Here is a 24,705-nt window from a genome sequence, read left to right as displayed (position 1 = left end):
TTTCAGACCGATGTCAGAGACTGGTAGATGGCTACAAGAAGCATCTCACTGAAGTTATTTCAGCCAAAGGGGTAACACTAGCTATTAGGGGATAGGGTGTTCTAACTTTTTCCTCAGTTAGAACATGCATTTTTGTAGAATTACTTTTACAGAAGATCTTGTAAAGTCTTTTCTTCTGTTTTAATTGTTTAGTTATATTCCTATAATCTTTCAGTATTGTTAAAATTAAGATTAAATATTTATATATCCAAAAATTTACAAAAATACCCAGGCTTTCATAGGGTGTCCTAACTATTTCACATGATTATATATCCTTCGTATATTCTGCGAATATCTAGCATTTCTGGACCATAAAGGATAGACTTTAATTATGTGCAAACCTACATTTTTTTTAAATCATTATATTTAATGAAATTCTACCCGTGCCACGAAGTGATACTTACAAGTTTGAAAACGATTTTTTGATGTCTTGGGTGTAATGTATGAAGCACACTAGCGTTCGTTTTGAAAATTGATTACTTAATTCTGAATAAGGTATTTGATATTAGTGGAGTAGAAATAAGTAAAATGAAGTTGAGCAAAATTATTTTATTTTAAGTTACAGTTCTTGCATTAAGGAATAATACTTTTTGAACAAACACGACTTTTCAATTACTGGTTCCATCATTCTAAAGTACAAAAGATTTATTTAAAGGTTTTTTTACTGTTAAAACTTTGTGTACTTGAGAATGATTCCACCTGTGATAGATACATTGTACCTGTTTGAAAAATATTCTTCGTAACTGAAAAAAATGTGTCACATTTAATCAGTAAGAAAATCAAAATGAAACTAAAATTCAGAAAAGCTTAATTAGCATGTATACAACTTAAAGGATACACACGTAAGTTAAAGGGAATATTTTTAATGTAAACAAAAATTCAAAATTAAATTATGGTAATATTTTTGGCATAAGATATAGTAAAAAAAACTTTCTATAATACGGACATAGTAGAACGATGTATGTTGTGATAATGACAGAGAGATACTATAACGTTGTTGATAACCCTTCACTATGAAACTAACGAAAATAAATACTCCCACAAGTATTTGAATTTTTTGATAAAATCCTCTACTATAAGATTTAACTTATTTTATAAATTTCACAATATTAATTGGTTACTGCAATATAACTTACGTTGTGAAAAATAATTACACGTGATTTAATGTTTATTTAACTTAATGAGACCCGAAAGGGCAGCAGTAATTTTACGGACTTACAACTGGTAACCTAACTTAGATCTGCCCTAAAACAAACAAAGAGGTTTTCCTAAGGGAAATAACACAGAATAATAGTTCTAATACATGCGTATTTATCTGAGGAATTGCGTTATTTGAAAAAAAAAAAAAGAAGGTTATTTCGTAACAAAAACTTCATTAAAAATTGAACTTTTTTAGTGGGATACTAAAGTTATGCTGAAAAAATGTGCGTGTAAGATTTCCAACGAAACACCACTGCAATTTTCTACAGTTAGAGTAGAATACAATAAATACACGCTCTCTCTCAGTAAGTTTCACACATTACTTTTTACACAGTTTCTTTACCAATTACTGACAACTCCGCTTTGGAATATCTTGTTCTAGCAATTCGGAAATCTACTCGGCATTTGTAGGTCCCAGCATCTCCTGCAGAGACTGGTTCTAGGATCAGTACGGCCGGCCTATCCACGACACTGAAGTAAGCTCTGCCATACAAGGTATCAGCTGAAGTATGTCGAGAGTGGTTTGTTACACTTTGTCTGGCATCCATAGTGTATAACGGGTTGGACGTGTCTCCTCTGTACCATAATATAAGCAAAAGTTCGTCGTTAGGGGCTGGTGAAGTGATATTACATGGTAACGCTACTTTGAATCCAGCAACGCCAACTACCTTTTCTGTAAATATAAGAGAGAAAATAAGAAAGAATTACAAATAAACAATATATATCGTAAAAAGAAATATAGCACGGTAGAAGACGCAAAAGTAAACATATTTTACCCGGTTCTTTAGTCCGAAAATATACGTTATTCAACTTTGTAGAGGAAAAGTATTATGTAGAGTAGTGGATAAAATTTATATTACGCTACTGTATTTTTTTGTTTGTATTTAAGCCTAAAAGCTACGCAGTGGACAATCTGTTTTCTGCCCATAACGGGTATCGAAATTTGGATTCCACCATATATAGCGCTGTGCCACTAGAGGGCACGTTACTGAGTCAATATTTCTTAATTTTCACAGAGTTGTGATTTATTTTATGTCTAGTGCAGTTTTTGAATAATTAAAGATCTGCTTTTAAATTTACTTATTGTTCCATCTTCACTTAATACATTGGACAGTGTTAGGTTCACAGTTTGTTTCAGAGCTTCCAGTAAAGCAATGCAATAGACTGTTTGCTTATATCCGTGTCTAATTTCGAACAGTGCAAACTGGAATGAATACAGGTAATGAATAGCTTCATCGCCAACTATCGAGTTACCTTAATCTCATTGAATAATAATATCTGGCCCTAACACACCGATTAGGGTGCACAAGCTCCCAAAGTCCAGAGCGAATATTTAGTGTAAGGATGGAATCTCGCGGATCCTTTGGTTCAAAGTCCTGGTATATTAACCACGTGGCAACACCCAGCAATCAAATTCACAAAGTATCTCTTCTTTTGCAATATGCAACAAAATAATATCTCTTTTAATTTTAATTCGTTTTAGCTTAATGCAAGAGCTCTCCTACCTATTGGTTCAGCTTAAAGCCTGAAAGTTTATGTAGATTAAGATGCCAACAAAACACGAATGTTTAGTCATTTCGTTAGAATTTGATCACCATAATTCAAAAAGTAAATGTACGTTTTTTATTCCAATTTTATCAGTATATATTATTTGATAATTCTAAAGAGCAATCAAGTATAAAATATCGAATATTTTCACATTTGGTTAGTTGAAAATGTTCCATACTGATTTAGTAATCAGTTTACTGATCCAACCTATTTTGATGGACAGAACTCAGAGAACCGATGTTATAGTCTTGCGCTAAACCAAACCAACAAATAAGACTTGAGAATATATACATATATACACACATTTATACATTAAAAATAGTATATTAAACCTATTGAAATGATAACACTGGCACAAAGGCTAGTATCAAAGTTGAAAGTTGTTTAATGTTTATACAAATCTACTAAAATATTTAGCTTACTTTTAAACACAATTTACTATTTGTAGTCACTAAAATGTAGTTTGAGGATTGTGTGTTTCAGTGCAATGCCACACAAAATACTGTCTATACTTTGTCTATCAAAGGAAATAGATTCTACATTTTAGCGTTTTAAGACTGTAAAGTTAACACTGATCCACTGAGAGAATATACATTGAGAAGACGCATTTCTTTTCTATCAATGAGATAATCTTTCAAAGTACATACATAAAGTAATTACGATTTAAATTTGAGATAAGTAGTGCTGAATAGATACCGTAACAAAGTAAACAGTTTATCGAGGAGACTTATAAGCCTCAGAGGTTTGTTTGTTTTGAATTTCGCGCAAAGCTACACTAGAGCTATATGTCCTAACCATCCCTAATTAACCAGTGAAACACTAGACGGAAGGTAGCTAGTGATCACCAACTACCGTCAGCTCTTTGGCTACTCTTTTACCAAATAATAGTGGGATTGATCGCACTTGAGAACGCCCCTACAACTGATAGAGTAAGCATGACTGGTGTGACGAGAATTCAAATCCATAACCATCAGATTACGAGTCAAGCGCCTTAAGCACCAGCTTATGCCGGGCCACCTCAGAGGTCCGCCAGCATAGTCGTTTTATCACAGAACTCCTGGTTACATGATAAAGTGCCAAAGACTAACAGATATCATTTATATAAATTGAGAGTAATCAAACTAAAATTCTTATTTTTTTAGCTTATAATATATAACTCTGATTTTCACCAAAAACTTTTGGAAAACGTTTGGTTTTATACTCTTAAAATGCTTATAGCATGAGTTAGAGTGAGTCTATATAAGAGTAAAGAAGATTGTAAAGTTAATTTTGAATTTACACGGAGCTATTAACTTGTGAGATATAACGCACTTGAGATATAGAGTGATTACACTGTCTTGTATACTCTTCATGACCAAAAGTATGTGGACACCCGACCATCACACCCATATGTGCTTCAAGAATATCTCATTCCAAAATCATAGGTATTAGTATGGAGTTGGTCCTCTCTTTGCTCCAATAATAGTCTCCATTCTTCTGGGAAGGCTTTTCAATAGAGTTTGGAACACGGCTGCGGGAATTCGCTCCTATTCAGCCACAAGAGCATTAGTGAGGTCGGGCACTGATGTCGGGCGACAAGACATGGTTCAACATAAGCATTCCAATTCATCTCATAAGTATTCGACGGGTTGTAAACAAGGGTCTGTGCAGGCCAGTCAAGTTCTTCCACACCAACCTCGGCAAACCATGTCTTTATGGACCTAGCTTTGATGAAACAAAAAAGGGCCTTTCCAAACTGTTGCCATAAAATTGGAGGCACAGAATTCTCTAGAATGTCATTGTTTGCTGGAACTAAAGAGCCTAGTCCAAACCATGCAAAACAGCCAAGACCATTATTCCTCCTCCTTAAAACTTTGCAGTTGGCACTATGCATTCATGCAGGTAGCATTCTCCTGGCATCCACCAAACCTAGATTCGTTCGTCAGGTTGCCAGATAGTGAATCGTGATTCGTCACTCCAGAGAACGCGTTTCCACTGCTCCAGAGTTCAATGACGGTGTGCTTTACACCACTCCAGCCGACGCTTGGCATTGCGCATGGTGATCTTAGGTTTGTGTGCAGCTGTTCGGCCATCAAAATCCATTTCATGAAGCTCCCGACGAACAGTTCTTGTGCTAACTTGCTTCCAGAGGCAGTTTGAAACTCGGTAGTGAATGTTGGAACTGTGAACAGACGATATTTACGCGATTCAGCACTTGTCGGTCCCGTTCTGTGAGCTTGTGTGGCGTACCGCTTCATGGCTGAGCTGTTGTTGCTCCTAGACGTTTCCATTTCACAATAACAGCACTTACAGTTGGATGCAAATGAACCTACAGCCCAAAAGCAACAATATATTGTTGAACCGGTAATATATTTAAGCAACGGAAAACAAAAATACTATTCTGATTACCTTGATGGTTCGACCACTTGAGTCACAATCCGATTGTCATGGGTGTAACATCCCGTCACATTTAACATGCTCGCCCTTTCAACCGTAAGTGCATCATATGTTTCAATTAATCCCACTATTCGTTGATAAAAGAGTAACCTAAAAGTTGCCGGTGGGTAGCGATGACTAGTTAGTTGCCTGTTTTCTAGTCTTTTACTGCTAAATTATGGACGGCTAGTGCAGACAATTCTCGTGTAACCGTGCTTGAAACTCAAAATAAACCAATACATGAGAAAATAATTATTTCAAATATTTTATCATAGAAATTGTAGAATCAAATTCTATTCCCACCAATGCTGCTGTGTAGTGGTACTGACTATTCTGATTCTGGGGCGTCGTTTTCTTCCTCCAACTAATCTTCAACTTGATAAGATTCACTTTATAATGCGCTATGTTCTTACAAGTTAGCTTTATTTTATTTTCTGAATCCTTAGATAACGGATCTATGCGACGTACTTTACACTGACTCTCAACTTTGGAACGAGATACACTGCTAGCCAAAATCTTAAAACCAATGAACGTAAAGAAAAAAATATGCATTTTGCGTTGTTAGACTCAACCGCTTATTTGAGTAGAGCTTCAAAAGATGTATATAAGAAAAGGGAAAATAAAAATAACAAATTTTTTAGCATTAATATGGAAAATGTAAACACTATAAAATTAGCCTAAATACTAGCTGGTCAAAAGTTTAAAACCATACCAAAGAAAAGTCCTAAACAGGGTACGAAATGCCCAACAAGAGGTCTCAGTAGTGAGTTGCACGGCCGTCATTGCAAATAACTGCAAACATTTGCTTTGGCATGGTCGATATAAGCGTTTGAAAAAGGCTAGCTGAAATGTTATTCCAAGTGGTGAAGAAGGCTTCACGAAGATCATGCACTGTTTGAAATTGACGTCCATTTCTATGGACTTCCCTTGCTATCCACCCCAAACATTTTCAATGGAGTTCAGTTCGGGTAAACACGTTAAATGGTCCAAAAGAATTACGTTATTCGCCATGAAAAAGTCCTGTGTTCTGCGGGCATTGAGTATTGCAACGTTGTCCTGCTGAAAGATCCAGTCATTTCTACACAAGCAAGGTCCCTCAGTCAATAAGGATGCTTTCGCCAACACGCCAATGTAGCCAGCTGCTGTTTGACGCCCCTGTATAATATGAAGCTCCATTGTTCCATGGAAGGAGAAAGCACCCCAGATCATGATGGAATGTCCTCCATTGTGTCATGTAGAAAATGTCTCCGGTGGGATATCCTTATCGCGCCAGTAACGTTGGAAGTCATCTGAACCATCCAGGTTAAATTTTTTTCTCATCAGAGAACAAAACCTCGTCCACTTTTCTACGTCCCACGTTTGGTGCTTCTCAGCAAAGTTTAACTGAGCTGTTTTGTGGTGTGGAAGGAGGCGTGGCCTTTGAAGACGTTTACAGATTTTATAGCCTTTCTATCGTAGATACCGTCTTATTGTTCCTGAGCTGTATTCGGCGTCCTTAAGGGCCTTAATCTGGTTTGACGATCGGCTGGTTTCTTGCCGGACAACTCGTCGAAATTTTCTTGGGCCGATCACTTAAAATTATCGTTCCGTATCCCTAAGGGTCTTTTAAGAAATTTGCAACAGCAGTTTTACTACGCCCAATCTCACCAGCGATGGTACGTTGAAAGAGACCTTGCTTTTGCAGTTCGACAATTCTGCCACGTTTAAACTCTGTCAAGTTTTTAGCGTTTGCCATGTTTTTACCCAATGTAACACAGGAGATATCCGTGGGAGATGTTGACAACTCTCATGCTTGAACACAAATAACTAAATTTCGTTACGTGTTTACCGATTAACGCTTCGGTTCAGTTTGGTCTTAAACTTTGCCAGCTAGTATTTAGGCTAATTTCATAGTGTTCATATTTTCCATATTAAATGTTAAAAAAGTTTGTTTTTTTTATTTCCCATTTTCCTATTTTCATCTTTCGTAGCTCTACTCAAATAAGTAGTTGAGTCTAACAACGCAAAATGCATATTTTTTTCTTTATGTTCATTGGCCTTAAGATTTTGGCCAGCAGTGTATGTGGTAGAGTTAGTGTTAGAATAGTCTCTTCTCTATATGACAACGCAATAAACCATGAAAACTATATACACGGGGTTAAGTTCGTTCCACTAAAATTATTTTGAAAGTTTGTTTGAAGTTAAGCAAAAAATTACAGAATGGACTATCTGTGCTTTGTCCATCACGGATATTTAAACCCGGTTTCTAACGTTGTAAGTCTATAGGCATATTATTGTATATTAACTTTGTTTGTGAACGATGCGATTTCAACATAAAGTAAAAGGAAATAATAATTTAATATATATGTATACGTGTCAACTAAAGTGGTTTTAAACGAAAATAATTAAAATGATTTGGGCATTTAAAAAAAATTAAAACAAATAAAAATGCATTCATAAAATTTAAATAAGTCAATAATTGTCTATAAAGTGAACTGTTTCTGAAAATTATAAACACAAAAATATCAAGCAGTATATTGCGAGACCTTTCTCAGAGTGTATGTATTTGAAATAACATTTTACTTTAATATTTTCAAGACTTATTTTATTCTAGTTGAAGATGATAAAGAAATGTGAAGATTCAGGTTTTTCAATGAGTTTTACACTTCGTATTAAGGGTAGACTTTTTCACACAAACGTCCTTGATATCATTGGGATTTTGGGTGTTTTAGAACACCAATCATCGATACCAATACAAGTCGTAGGCACTCAAAAAAGCTATTACTCAACTTCTTAACTGTCGAAATGTAGAGAAACAGAAAGTGCACTAATTTCCAATGTATATCAATTTTACCCATTTTTGATCAGGCGGTTAATTTAATCATAGCCTTGTAGACATTTTAAATAACAATATAACGATAATAAATCATACTAATCTGTCTAGCTTACAATTCCCTTCTTCCAATTAAAACTGAAAATGCATTTTCTAGAAAACTGTTTTAAGCTTTAAGTACAGCTACTCAAGGACACGTGAATTCAAACTTATGACTGACAGAATGAACATTTTTTCCTAGTACCGAACTGTTTCGATATTGACTGAACAGAAACAAAATGTAAGCATTTTGTATTGAATTCAATAAAATTACCGAATGAGCCGCAATTTGAAAGATTTGATTTGATCACCTCACATAATTCTTCCAAAGAGGCATGGGACTAAAACTGTTAAATATTATTTTTTTCTACCTGGCCCCCGATAGTCTACAGATTTAGAACCTTAAAATCAGGGTTTCCATTCCGTTCAGTTAGCTCATTAGATAGCCTCATGTGTCTTTGCTATAAGAGAACACACACGCTTTTACCAATCAGTATCTTTCAAAAGTGTTATTAACACTTCTATTGCCTAAATAAAGATATCAGAAATACGAATTGTTTTTTTGCGACCTTCAAATATCAAACTCAAATAATCAATCAAGTCGGTATAAGAAACCTTATGCGCATAAACACATGTTTGTTAATACAGTGAAGTTTCATCGCAGGTAAATCTTATTCGTAAACCTGAATCAGTTGTGTAATTAAAACGATCTTTCGGAAAATAAATTTTGGTTTAAGAATGATATTCCTAGAAATAAAAGGCATTTTGTCATCTACAAACTTATGTGTCCCTAATGCTCCTTAAATGGTTATTAACCTGGTATATAAAATAAAACTCACCAGTAAAACCTGCAAATGTGTCTTGTGGTATTCAATACAGAATGCATTAAACTAGATAATTTTATCATAGTTTTAGTGGTTGCCAAGATTGCTAACGCAAAGCTTTGTTTAAACCACAAGAATTCATTATATTCATAACTCTTCATGTCTCATTTTGCTTTCTTTTTAAAACTATTATCAGCCATTTACATAACTTCTGTGCAAATACACTGGCGGCACTGAAATTACCATCAACACAAACAATACAGATTTACTGTGTCTAGTTACACTGATTATTTATTGCTCTCTATGAATCACATGTAGGATTTTATATATTCGAGAGACAACAAAGAGACTACTTGATAGATTTCTTAAGCACCTACACGTTGTTAATGAGATAGTTGTGATGACTCTGATAAATAAACTTAAACTATCACACATCATTTACTGTTATCGATTCCTTTAAGCCCGAGAGAGAAAACAACATGAATACCTGACGCCTCTTCTCATCTTAAAGATTAAAATATCATCCGAAGAAATGAAACATTCTGTCTATGAAAAGTATATTCAAAAGTAATAAATCATATTAATCTGTTTTCTCTAATATTTCATGATCTTATGAACTACTCGGTTAGTAATAGTATTATTTTCTAGTTTATCATAAACAATTTTATAATATATTGAATTAATTTGTACAAAGTTACCAACTGAAACTATAAATTTGGTCATTTTATTTGTTTACTTGTAAAATATGTGTGGATCTTAACTTTATACTCTATTATTTTTATATTATTTAACCATTATTTTGGGTTCAAACCACACTATTATTTCTTTACATCTGCTTAAATTTTATATCAACAAAACTGAATTTCTGTTTAATACTGTTTGCTATAACACCAAGATTCATACAAACAAACGACGAGCTATAAGTTATTATTTTGTTTGCGATGCACATTTCTCTCTCTCGTAATTTTATTTTGAAAGTTATATATATTACACAATACTGCCTGGTGTAATGAAAAAAACACACGTGAAATTACTTTTTCGCACTGATTTTCTTGAAATAAGTCACAATTTCAGTTTTATTAAATAAAAAATTATGAATCGTCAGTGGATTAAATATTTGTCTGTTTTCTGAATTTTTGGATGACAGCTAGTTTTCACTACCCACCGCCAACTCTTTGGCTAGCCTTTTATTAACGAATGGTGGAATTGAGTGTGAAATTATAACTCATCTAGAGCTCAAGGGCGAGCATGTTTGGTTTGGCGCGTATTTGAACCCGCGATCCTCAGACTGCAATACACATTTGTAACCTTGATTTGTCAATTAAATTTAACCATATCTATAATATTATGCACAATGTTATGCATTACAACCAATATCGAATGTTTCTTTAAAAATTTACACTTCTGTGATACCAAAAAGTATTAAAATTCTGAAAAAAATTAGTAACAAACACACTTAATTATCCTGTATAAAAAATTATAGATTTTACTCCCATTTTCGATTGTATTTAGTCAGCCGTTTATCAAAAGTACTAAAAATAAGTTATCATTTAATAAACAATTAAAATCAACGTTTCATATCTATACAGTTTCTAAAACTATTGAAGTGGTCAAAGGCCTTTAATTAAAAGCATTCTGTACACATACATGTTACGACGTCCACTACTTCTTCACCAGTTATTTGCACGACTCAATAATTTATCTTCTTCCCTTGTCATGTAATATTACATTATTTTTGTATTTACCTAATTTATTAGTCAACTTTTACATTACGTCTTGCCCTCCCGCTGATACAGAGGTAAGTCTACTGATTTACAACGCTTTAAGTAGGAGTTCAATTTCTCTTGGTAGACTTAGCAGATAGTATGATGTAGCTTTGCAATAAGGAAGCACGCACCTTACGTCATACCAAATATCAATTCACTGACTTATAACACTTCGTATCTATTTAGTACTTTCTTGTATGTTTCTTTTAAACTTTATTTTTTTAGAGATTCTCTGACGTTTAATGGTGTAATATTACGAGGTTGAAGTTTCTGTGTTATGTTGTATTAACGTGATCTGCTTTTGTCGAGTTTCGTTTTATTACTTCTTACGTAACCTTTATGTCCCTGTAATCTGCATTTTGAAGTTCTCTTAATTTGACCAATATAAATAATCTATGTTGTAAACCCTTGTTTCATCTTTTAATTCTATTTAATATTTATCATTTCCTAACAATTACATAACCTTATTTGTTGGTTTATAGATGGGATAAAAGTTTTATTACTTCTTAAGAGCTCTAAATAATTTATCTGTTAATCTTCGAATGCAAGGTAGACTTAGGTTTATTTTTGGATTGTTCATAAGTAAATTGTTCATAAAGTAGTATTTTTAACTAACATAATTTTAAATCTGCAAATGTAAGTATAAAATCCAATTTTTTTGAGTTTTATATGAGATGGTTTAAATAAAACACAAGTGTTCATGTGCATATTTAATAGGTAAACAGTTATTTCAAAATCATTTTCTTATTTCTTTAGGCCAAGAGATGGTTAATGAATTTTCTATATTTTTATTATTTTCAAATGTGTATATATAATTAATAATTTTGTTACTGATGAAACACGAACTAAATAGTTTAGAATTGTTTAAAATCACGTGTAAGGGACTTTAAGACTGTTAAAATTTAACATCTTCAGTGTGATTGAGAAATATTCTAATAAAATAAGTTTTATTTATTTGATACTCATGTACTAGTATCATTATAATTGGCCCGGCATGGCCAAGCCTATTAAGGCGTTTGACTTATAATCCCAGGGTCACAGGTTCGAATCCCAGTCGCACCAAACATGCTCACCATTTCACCCGTGGGGGAGTTATAACGTGACTGTCAATCTCACTATTCGGTGGTAAAAGAGTAGCCCAAGAGTTGTCTAGTCTTACACTACTAAATTAGGAACAGCTCGCGCAGATAGCCCTCGAGTAGCTTTGCGCAAAATTCAAAACAAACGAACAATCATTTTTTTTTTTTTTCAGATGATAGTAAATCATTATAAATGCCTACAGTGGCACAGTGGCTTTCGATACCCATGATGAGCAAATAACCCGTTGTGTAGCTTTAGGCGTAACTTTAAACAAACGAATCCTTATTTATAATTTGAACAATTCACAAATTAACTATCTACACCTTTCTATCTTCTTCGATTGAACACATCAAACAGCTGTTATGGTCACACATCAAATCTTTCATATCGTTGCCAAAAATAGCTGATTCTGATAAAGAAAAATGGGAACTTCATGAGAAATATTTGATGATGCACGAAAACAAATAAACTTTAGTCTCTGTTTAAGGATGATACTTAGGCTTAGATTCTAGTAAAAATAACACCGTATGATCGTGGAAAGAGTGTGGATAATTATTATCCATATTGTTTAAGCAGTATCGTGTGTCACTTTGACAGCATGTTTTAGAAAGGCATCTAAACCAAAAACACAGGTACGATTATACTAGCACAATATACATCTTCCTAGCATAAGCAATAATAATATGGCATGTATTAGAATAATTTAGTTACTTAAAAAATAAGATTAAAGATATATATACCTAATTGGTTACGTACTGACAATATATTATAGATGCTTTTCAAGATAGTGCTTCAAAAATTACCAACATAGATATCGTTAATGGCAATAATTCACCGAAAGCTCATGTAGTTAGTCATGATGCTAGTTTCTAATACTAGTATACAAAGTAGAATAAACTTCTGTAGGATATAGCAATCAGATTGGTACAGTGATAAACCAGTTAAATAGTAGCATAAATGTTTCTTTTGAAAGACACAGGTTGTGTCAATGTCAATAAGTCGAGGGCTGCTTGATTTCATGTCAGGAGATAACTATATGTATTTCAATGAACCACTAAATGTGTAATGTTCACTTTAGTTAGAAGTTCTATAGTTAATTGTTTGTCAGGATAAGCATTCTGTAATTTGAATTTTTTCCTTTCCGAAATGTAATAGAGTTGTTATCAGTAATCTTAATTCTCTAGAAATATACTTTTTAACTCACTTAGATTTAAACCTGAAATAACATAACTACTAATTTTTCAAGTGTGATATTAATTTGTAAAACACTTTACGCCTACGCATCATAGCTTTGAATTTTGTAAAAGATATTTCCAGATATGAAGGTTCATGGTAAAATGAGCTAAATGAAAAATATGATACATTGAATCCTATCATGCGTAATATGTCAGCATTTTGAATACACTTCCCGCGTTACGGTCTCTTGTAACGTTTATTTCCTGGCTTAGACAGGATGTATTGTCTGTGATGTTACTTTGCGCTAGAAGCCAGACAAACAATATTGCCTGTGAATATTTTAATGTCAAAGCTGATATATTTCTCAATAAAAGTACATAAAGGAAAGAAAATATTAAACAGTTATTAGTATTAAAAACGACTTTCATTACATATAATAATTATCGTTATATTTTAACCTAAGGTTATCATTTCTAAATCTTATAATACCTATATGTAATAAATTGCGTAATATTAAAATATCTGACAAATTAAAAATACATAAAAGAGTTATCGTAAACATAATAACATGTTTTTGTAGACTATGTGAATATAAAGATGTCTACGATAATTAGCATTTTCTGAACAAAAAGATCGAATAAACTTTAAAGTTCACTCTAATGTTAACAAAGCTACCAAATACTTAAAATGTAAATATGGAGATTAAATATAAATATTGAAACAGGCACATTTCGTAATCTTTCCTAACAACTAGCCATTTGTTTGAAATGTTATTATATTATCCAGTCTTCAAACTCTTCTACATTAAGCAATTACGTTTATTATAGTAATTCAGTTCATGATATTTTTCAGAACAAGGACCTCAAAACTCCCGTCTTGAAGGTCGTACATAGCCTTTAAAACTGTTAGTTTGGTCCATGTACTGTTCAGTAAAGTAATGGTTATACCAAAAAGTTAAATATAATGCTAATACACGAGTTGGAATAATCTAATATCAGTATTATTAGTATTATTTTGAATGAGAAATTTGAGTAAAATTACATTAACAAATTCACTTCCCTTATAATTAAGTCAGGTATTCATTTTTCAACTGAAACATTAATACATTAAATCTTTTAATTACATTGTAAGATGAAAATCTTGTATTTGTATTTAAACTATTCACACAAATTTACACGATGGCAAACTGTATCCTTCATTTTGAGCTGATAAACTAAAAAAAGACAACTAGTTTTGTTTTGTTTATTTGTTTTTGAATTTCGCGTAAAGCTACTCGAGGGCTATCTGCACTAGCCGTCCCTAATTTAGTAGTGTAAAACTAGAGGGAAGGCAGCTAGTCATCATCACCCACCGCCAGCTCTTGGGCTATTTTAGTGGGATTGACCGTACCATTATAACGCCTCACGGCTGAAAGGGTGAGCGTATTTGTTGCGACGGGAATTCGAACCTGCGACCCTCAGATTACGAGTCGAACGCCTTAACTCACCTGGCCATGCCGGGCCAAGGCAACTAGTAAATAGCACTCATCGCCATGTGTTTGCTCATCTTTCATGACCAAATAGTTGAATTTGTCTGTCACTTTTACAACATAATCGCAATTCCAAAAGTTCGAAGCGATTTGTTGTGGCAAAGAAACGCAAATCAAACAACGTCTAACCAAAGAAAAATCCATGTTTAATAGTGAGGTACTTATTTCTACTCATTGAACATACACTAAAAATATAAGGTGTGTTTGCGATGCCACTTTAAGATTAACAGTTCATGATGTTAAAATGGCGACAATTCACACTAGTAAGTGAAGAGTTTCGGTGTACATCTTTCAAGTGTTTTTTATTAAACCAGGTATTTTTAGTTCCAAAAGATGTTATTTCGTATTTTTCACCATTATTTAGACTGATACCGAGTTAAGGTTATGACAATTAAATTTATGTAATCAAATTTATAAGCGAATTATGCTACAAAATAACTATTGTTATAAATGTTGTTTAACATAGCACAAAAGTAAACCACATATATTTTTAATATAAGTTTATAGTAACATGAATACTTTATATCATATGTTAAAAAACAGGTAGTAAGAGTAATTAGATTATTAATAACTAGCAAGCACAAAACTATTTCTTCCATTGAATAAAATAATGTTTTTATATGAAAATTTGGAATATATGCTTACACTCCACAATTCTAACCTCATGACTGGTAGAAGGACAGTATTGAAAATATAATTTCAAATAGGTTAATATTCGCAGGCAAATATATGCATTCCCTACAAAGTCCCATCATAAACAATTTTGACACCAAAAAAAGTAAAGAAAAAAAATAATATCTTGGGACCTGCAAGAAGGTATTTTTGTACCATATCCCATGGAAGTTGGTTAATTATTCATGTACACATGAATAATTCACGAAACTGACAAATTGTTCTTTCTTTTCTGATATATTAAACAGACACAAATTTCTAGGTTGCCTGTGTTTAGGTTTGAAAACAGCAAAGAGTACCTTTGTGTCAAATTCTACATAAATTGGTTAAAACAAAGCCAAGATTTTGATTAAAATTATACAATTATAGGTTTATTTAATCTTTTGAAACCTAAGATGACTAAAAATAGTAATATTTAACACTTACATATGTATATATATATGAAACTTAAAAAATATATTTGTACCAAATCCCATGTAAATTGGCCAAAATGTGGTGGAATAATTCTCAAAACAAACCAAAAAGGAGCTTCACAATGTTGTATCATCTTTACTCCCCGCCCCCCGCTAATACAGCGGTAAGTCTACGGATTTACAATGCTAAAATCAGGAGTTCGATTCCCCTCAGTAGGCTTAGCAGATAGCCTCAAGTGGCTTTGCTGTAAGAAAAACATACACACACACTTTACTCCCTATAACTACTGAAATTAGATAAGTGTACCATTTATGTTATGAATGCGTATGTGTTTTGTTATTGCAAAACCACATCAAGCTATCCGCTGAACCCACCGATGTGAATCGAACCCCTAATTTTAGCGTTGTAAATCCTAAGACATACCGCTGTACTAGCGGGGTACGTGAATGTATGGGAGTTGTAGAAAAGTTTGATTGTTTGTTTTGAATTTCGCTCAAAGCTACTCGAGGGCGATCTGGGCTAGTTGTTCATAATTTAGCAGCGTAAGACTAGAGGAAAGGCAGCTAGTCATCATCACCCACCGCCAACTCTTGGGCTCCTGTTTTACCAACGAATAATGGGATTGACCGTAATATTATAACTCCCCATGCCTATAAGGGCAAGCATATTTGGTTTTACGGGGATTCAAAACCGTGACCATTAGATTACGAGTCGAGGTACTTAACTACCTGGCCAGGTGTATGAAAGTATTTTTCTATTAAATTCCATGTGAGTTTGTAAAAATATAGGCAAGTAATTGACCCCAAATCCTAAAATTATTCATTTTTTTGTAAACACTGATCACCCAAGTAGGCTACAAATGGATAAATCCAACTTTTTATACTTATATATCCTTGGTGCATGAAAGTGTATATTTGCACCAATTTTCTTCTCCGTTGATATAAGTATGACCACAAAGGAACCCCAAAAGTAAATTGTTGTTTGTTTGACGTTGAATCCCATAAAATCCTTTAAAAAACCTTAAATAAGAAAAACTGAGGGTATATTTGACCAAGATATAACCTAACTAAGTTTCAAGTCAGTTTGACAAGAAATGAAGGAACGACGATCGATAGAAAAGTGTTTGAAAGAAGAAGAAAATAGTAGAAAAACTATACGTTTCTTTAAGGAGACATAACTACAGTTTATATTGTTGTGATCCTTCTAGATTTTAATCAGTTGTTTTGGTATCACTGCTAATATTTATTACCAAATGTTCTTCCAAAGCTTGTAAGTTTAACATGTTCACGCAATTTGAAAATTAACCCCGTAATTTCTAGTGCCACTGCTCAACAAGCAGACATCACCAGTATATATAATTTACTACAGTTTTAGTACATGTGATTACATTTTATCGACAATGTATCTATCAAAGGTATAATTAAAGAAAGTTGCTCAACAGTGGTCGTTTTTATGATAAATTTCACATCTCCACTATTCATTGTGTTAAAAGTTTTGTTATAGTGACTTCTATAATTGAGTTTTTTATCTTTTTATTAGCCTCAGGGAACTCCCAAGTTTATATAGATGATATATTTTTATTAAACTAGTATAAAATATATCTATTAGACTTGTTCATAGTCTTAAACAGATTTTTAAAATGATATTATACTCTCAGGAGTAGCTTTTATTAGCATAGCATCACTGTAATCCTTGTCCTTCGACCACCTCAGTATGTTACAGCAATATATTTTATATTTTCACTACAATAATCTGTTCGTTGCAAGTTAATTTACTCAATCTATGCAAGGAATAAAAGTATAAATGAAAAACGCAAATAAAAATACGAGTTTGTTTTTGCCTCTAAGTAAAACGCAAGGTTATGGAGCATAAACTCAGATTACTGTTTTGAACATTAATCTAGATAAACGTTCCATTAAATCTGCTGGAATGGTATCTTTCACTCCGTATTTCTAAGATCTTCAGCTGTTTACCATCGACGCTATTCGCTCTAATACAAAAATCATTAAATGATGCAAAGAATTTTGGAGGGGGAGTATAAAGCTACAGATACGCACACCACTGTTTTTATCAGTTGATCCATGTACAGATACCCTGATTTTCCACTTAAATACACACACAGCAGAAATGGTGCCTGGCGAAATGGGTGTGTGTTTGCAGTGTTAAAATTTATATCAATTCTATGAAAACTCAACAGCTGCAGCTGATATTGCAGTTTATTTTTTCATGCGTTATATATTTCGTAAGTGAATAATTAAAAATGAAAACGTAGTTTATTCCTTCATATAGAAAGAAAAGTGTTGTAATGTAGAACAAAGTAACTCAAATCAATTGGAAACATCAATTCGAGAGAAGAGGAGGAAGTGGAAAATTCAAGTAATCAATTTTATTATTCCTCAAACATGTATCTAACTCCCACAAATCAATAAAATTGAAAGAATGAATAAATACTTTAGATATGTATGGAGAGTTTTTAATTCAAATTCAACAAAAAGTTATTAAGTTAATTTGAAAAAAAATTCGAACATGAAATTGCTTTCCTTTGGAATATAAAGAAGTATATTTTACTTTTATAATTTGTGTTGTTATGACATTTTCCTTCGAGACGAGAATGATTTATTTTATCGCTATGTGAAAAAAAAAATATTGTGGTCGTAAAAGATATATCTTCCAGGCGTTTTTCTATTTTATTTTTTATGTTGAAAGAAATATCCTCAGTTTAATATATGCAAATTCTTATTATTCTGTGTGAGATATTGACTTTCAGACCAAAAGGAAAAGCCACTGTTGTTTTTTTTATGAAATGAGGTCCAAACATGTGATTTTATTGTTAGCTTTTAATTCAGTAAAGTGTAATGCATTTCTGAGCATCTATATAAAGCTTTGTTATGACACACTTCCGTTTAAGTAAGATTCAGTTCTTACTTGCTGACATAAAGAAACTTTAAGAAGAACGCGTGTTTAGTTGTTATCAGGCCAACAGCAGACGATAGTTTCATGCTCAGACTTATAAAATTCCAGATTTTTAAATTTAATTTTCAAACCCAACATAAACATGATTAAGTTACTGCTATTTGCAATTACGATATTCAATAAAAACAAAATATAGATTATTTATTTCATTAAACAAAAAAAAAATTCCTTGTGCATGAAAATGTACTTGTTTTCCAAAAATAAAATTTAGATTTAGGATTAATGTTGAAATTAATTAGTTTAAGTCATTAGGTTTTTCTTAAAGCAGGAAAACATTTTATCAAAAAAATAAAAATATTAATGGATAAAACGTTGAACAGAGATAAAACAACATTTTGTAAGTAGTCGTCTCCTCTTTCATGAGTATTTTCCCTGAAAATTGATTCCAAATCCAACCACGTTGACTTCTAATATCAAGTTTCACGAATCTTAGTTATTCGATAACTTCATTTAAAGCCAATCGTATTTTTTACTTACAAGGTACAGTAAATTTTGGGTGCACCATGTCGAAATATAATTTTAGGTAATATTTCTGTTTACACAGAGATACTGATTTATCTACCAAGTATAAAATTTTATTCTTCAAGCTTTCGTTTGTTTAAGTTACTATCGTCACGTATTGTTTAGAATATGATGTTCCAACACAATACTGAGAATCACACATATTATCCATGGTTGTGGTAAGGTGAAGGACGATTTTCTTTCACAAATTTCGTACAAGAATCGATATTTCTTGACAAGAAGAATAAATATGTCAAATGTTTTCAAAAATAATTTTGCAGTTAATTTATATTAAAACTTATAATGTTTATTTGAGTTGATGTACTGCAAGTTTTTTCTAATGTAACATAAAAATGGTATTCACAATATTTTTAGTTACATCTGCTGTTTCACTAAAGTTTGCGTTCATATCGTATTTAGTGGTAGAATTACAAATGGGTATAAATCAACCACAGGTCATAACTATCTATAACAATGCTGTTGCAGAAGCTTATAAGCCATAGAAATATCTGATAACAATAATCCAAATAATTAGAATGTTTTGAAACTATTATAATTACCAATGTGTTTTAACTTCATACGTAGTTTCTCTCTCTCCTTGTTTTTATTTTAAGATATAAAACTTTGAAGTTGACTAAGAACAGTACTATAAATTAGTTTCACCGTTAAACTTACACCACTTTTAACAAATTTTTCTAAGTAAACTGTAACACTTAAGATTCTAAAATGTATTTTGAAGATTAGAATAATATATTTATAGTTTGGTATTTTCAGAATTATACTAAATAAATTGTAAATTTACTTTAACTTTCCTAATACGTATTGTTACGACCCTTCACAAGTGTGACTTATTGAATATATACTAACTCCTCCACCCAGTGGCACAGCGGGATATCTGCGGACTTCCAACGCTAGAAGCAGGGTTTCAACACCTGTAATTGGCCTAGCACAGATAGCCCATCGTGTAGCTTTGTGCTTAAAACAAAACAACAACAACCTTATTGAAATGCTGACTACTTCTTTAAATCATTTCAGAACTGTTTAGATTCTTCCTGTTTTTTAAGAGTACATCTAACAATCAAAACCTTAGAATAATACCTGATTTAAAGCCTTAATACTGTCTTTCAATAAATATTGCCTCATTTATTATGCAATAATATCTATTTTCATACGAATAGAAGTATTTATTCATAATATTTGCTTCTCTCGTATATGTTAAAACCGCAGGTGTTTCTCGCATTATTTATATTTAACACTCCTACGAAAAGTGGGGCCTAATAGGCCCCAGAGCAACTTGAAAGGTTATTAATATTAGGCTAATAATTTTGTATTTAAATGAAATTTAAATGATATTTAATGAAATGAAATCAAATGAAATGGCAATTTCATTTAAATACAAAATTATTAGCCTAATATTAATAACCTTTCAAGTTGCTCTGGGGCCTATTAGGCCCCACTTTTTCGTAGGAGTGTTAAAATACGTAAACAAAAGTTATGTACAAAACGAATAGTATTGATAATACCTACATTTGTGGCATATGTCTGCACGAATAAAAACTTTACACCACATAGAAATGAGCGTGATAACACCAACATAACATATGTTATCAGCTATTAATATTATTTATTATTTTAAAAGACCCCGCTAGTACAACGGTAATTCTACAGATTTAGAACGCTGAAATCAGGCGTTCGATTCCCCTCGGTGGACTCAGCAGATAGCCCGATGAGGCTTTGCTGTAAGAAAACACACACACATTATTTAACATATTTTATTTTTCTTGTCATCTTTAACATCAGATTATGTTACTTCGGTTCACCTTTCTAGTTTAATGTAAATAATACAAGGACTAAGAAAACTTAAGCATCAGAAATTGTTTACATTACCAAAGGGTTAACAAGAAATACTACAACAGGATCACTATGTTCATTTATTGATCAAATATTTATAAAAAAAAATCAACAAATCTTTACTTTAAAAACCTGCTTGAAAAACTGTAAGGATATAACTACTTCGTCAGACAAATACATGCTAGTTTTGAGTTAAAGGAATAATCTTTACTTTAATTATTATGATCATCAAAATTATGACTCCGTATGGTTTGGAAAGATTTATTTGACATCCGATTGTCAACTTATGCAGGAAATCTTTTTACAGCTTGAAACCCAGAATAATTAAATATTCCACGTGCTATATAAAAGTAATAAAAGATTGAATGAGAGACTTTAAAAGTAAGGATTATTTCTTTGAGGAAAATTAAGAATGCACATAGAGCGTTAGAACAATCAGTCGTTTCACTAAAAATGCAATAATTGTACAACGTTATCTTCGAAAGCTAACTTTTATAAATTTGTTCTTTATAAGAAATCTCATTTCAGGATTATTAATCAGAATTTTAACAAATGTGAATGATTTGTTGTAGTAAATAAATACTCTTCTAGCAACAAGATTCTCGGGCATTTCGCACCAAAAATTACAATTTTATCATAAATGCATAAACAGTTTTATACTTCAAAAATACATACATATATATATCACTTGATTGATAATTTCCCAACACATTTTTCTTACTGCCTATCCCCCCAGTTTCTTAGCGGTATGTCTGCGGACTTACAACGCTAAAAACCGGGTTTCGATACCCGTGGTGGGCAGAGCACAGATAGCCCATTCTGTAGCTTTGTGTTTAATTGAAAACAACATACTGACTAAATTATTGATTTTTTTTTTTACTGGTGAAAAAGCAGACGTCATGTTTGTGACCAAAAATAAACAGTTTCTCACAAAAGTATTTCATATTACGTATTACAATTTGAATTAGCCTGAAACTGAAATAAGTGGTAATTTAAGTTTAAAAGTTAAATAATTTTCGATATGTATACAATTTATGATATTTGCCAACAATACTGGTACATACAGCTTAATTTCAATACATTTATATCTTAATATAGAAACATTAAGGCAACATATATATAATGTTCTATGCACAAAAGTTTTACTAACTTACAATCAGCATCGACTATTCTTTCTTGTCTGGAATTTTCTTGATGTTTTATCGATGGCTTAAAATAATCTAGTTAATTTCTAGTTCATTTAGCTACAATTCTTTTAACAAGGAGCTAGCTAGCTCTGCGTTTTATGCCGATCACACGTCGAGTTTTTCACCACTGAAATTATATAATGTCTTCATAAAAGTCCTAATGTCCAATGTGAATCCGTTACAGTTAAATGGTTTGTAATATTCAAAATTTATAAATCTTCCTGGTCAAATATCTGAAGCAACCGATGCCTTAGCATTTATACTACCATTAAATCATTTTTTTTTCACTAAAACTTCATAGTTGTTGTTGTAACTAAGACACAATCTGATTTATAATTTAAGCAACATTGAAAGTATATTTAATTGGTTGTTTTTTCTAGAATTCAATACACTGTCAGAACAAAACTTGCATAGTACATTTTATTAAGTTGATAACTTGCGATGAGCTTGCAACATTATATTATTTGTTATTAAGTGATCAATTTTGTAAAAAAATCATATAACATTTTCAACAAAATTAAGGTTATATATATTTATATATATATACAAGTCAAAGCCATTTCGAATGTTGAATACTTTCTAAATTACGAACTGTAATTTATTTTATAACACAAGTTAACGTAAATGTAAACATTATACAAGAAAAAGAAATACTTTGAGAAGCATTCGAATAAAATGAAATTGTACACTGCACGTTTATAAGTGTCTTTAGACTTGTGTAGAAAATGTGAGTACAGTAACTTTTACATAAACCTTCGGGAATAATAACGTAACCTATTATCTTATTATCGAATTATTTTGAACAACTTGCTGGAATATTACAATGATCCAATATTGGAAATATTAATACAATATTAATGCTCATAAGTAGTAAACTAAAACCTCCAAAACGTGGAGTACGTTTTATATCCCACATTATAGCCAATACCTTGGGGATAATTTTATGTTGTGGAGATAGCTTTTTTGTTTTCTTAGGTTTGTATGTGTTAATTACATGCCCCCCGCTAGTACAGCGGTATGTCTACGGATTTACAATGCTAAAATCAGGGGTTCGATTCCTCTCGGTGGGCTGAGCAGATAGCCCTTTGTGGCTTTGCTATACGAAAAATCAAAAATCATTTATTACATATATCGATATAAACACACAAACACACATGTAACATTTGTTGATGCGTTATTTTACGAGCAATGTCTCATTCACTTAATTATTCAATTATTCAATTTACACATTTCATTCATATGTAGTAAAAAAACAGTAAAAGATTAAGTTTGTTTGTTTGTTTTGTTTTTGAATTTCTCCCAAAGCTACACGAGGGCTGTCTTTGCTAGTCATCCTTAATTTAGCAGTGTAAGACTGGAGGGAAGGTAGCTAGTCATCACCACCTACCACCAACTCTTGGGCTACTTTTTTTAACAACGAGCACTAGGATTGATCGTCCATTATAATGGTCATACGGCTGAAAGAGTGAGCATTTGAGTGACTGGAATTCGAACCTAAAGGATTAAGAATACACCTTTGTATACACACTTGTTCAAAAATGTTGTTACATGTGATATTTTGAGTTTGTTTGTCTCTTATTTGTTATTTTTCTTGTGTTTTTAATATGTGCATTATCTTTCATCTGGTAATTTTTGGTATGTTTCTAACAAGAGTATTTGTGTAATATTTCATGATTATGTCTTTTTTATGGAAATTTCTGTAGAACTTAAGCTCTGTACCATCAGAAATGGACTTTTTTTCTCCACTTCTAAGTCAAAACAAATAAGATCGTCATTTTGTGAAAATATTTATTATCAATCTAAAACTTTCGGTAAACGTGCAACAACGACATTCATATCAGAATATTTAACTGAATAACGTATGTGGCCCCACAGAGCTGAAATAATGTCCGCCAAACGGCATGGCAAACCATCAACTAACGTCACGAGTCTTTCATTTGGAATTCTGTTCCACTCTTCGGCCAGTGCTTGGCGTAACTTTTGAGATCCCAGAGATGCTTTAACAGGTTGGTATCTGGGCTTAAAGGTGGTTGCTCAAGGAACAACGCACCACGTTGTTGCAAGAAATCTTGCACATTGCGAGCATTATGAGCCGATGCAGCCGAAAATTATACTGGAAAGTACACTGGACAAATGGCAGTAAGTGGCGATCCAAAATATCCTGATACACAGCACCAGTGACATATCGCTGAGCCCATTGCAGCTTGTTGTTGTGATGTCAAGCTGTCAGTTTAGGTTTCTTAACCATTCGTCTTGCTCTGTATCCAACTTGCGCCAATCGTCGACTAACCGTCTGGTGTGAAATTCGGATCAGTTGTTGCGCATGTTACTCAGAAGCAATCGACCTGGAGGACATCGTACGGTTTCGACGAGCAATGGAGAGAATCTGGCAATCATCGTGTGTTGTAGTGGCACGTGGACGGCCCGTAGGTCTGTTGGGACTCACATTTCCGGTTGCAGCTCTTTTTATGAGAACGCTTTTGACGATCTGCCTGGATACACCAAGTCGTCCTGCAATATTACCTTGTTTCAACTCAGCGTTGTCGTAGGCAGCCATCTGGTTTCTCAAACGTACCTTAGTATGATCTGGCATAATGTCTAAAATATATACAGAGTTGAAAAAACGCGTCGCCAACAGGTAGGGTACAAAAATAATACGAAAATCCCTGGCTTTTATACC

At 32.6% G+C, this 24,705-nt stretch overlaps 1 pseudogene across 1 annotated transcript in view; it reads right to left on the bottom strand.

Annotated features, from left to right (window-relative positions):
• LOC143232188 (cell adhesion molecule CEACAM5-like) overlaps positions 1–24,705 on the bottom strand; it is a 131,996-nt pseudogene that overhangs the window by 40,905 nt on the left and 66,386 nt on the right. Inside the window, exon 2 of the transcript XR_013017426.1 lies at positions 1,583–1,912. The product of XR_013017426.1 is annotated as a cell adhesion molecule CEACAM5-like (transcript). The remainder of the gene's footprint in view (positions 1–1,582; positions 1,913–24,705) is intronic.

This window comes from Tachypleus tridentatus, chromosome 11 (assembly GCF_004210375.1).
Source record: "Tachypleus tridentatus isolate NWPU-2018 chromosome 11, ASM421037v1, whole genome shotgun sequence".
In the NCBI taxonomy this organism is placed as follows: Eukaryota; Metazoa; Arthropoda; class Merostomata; order Xiphosura; family Limulidae; genus Tachypleus; species Tachypleus tridentatus.
This window is presented reverse-complemented; position numbering and strand designations above follow the sequence as displayed.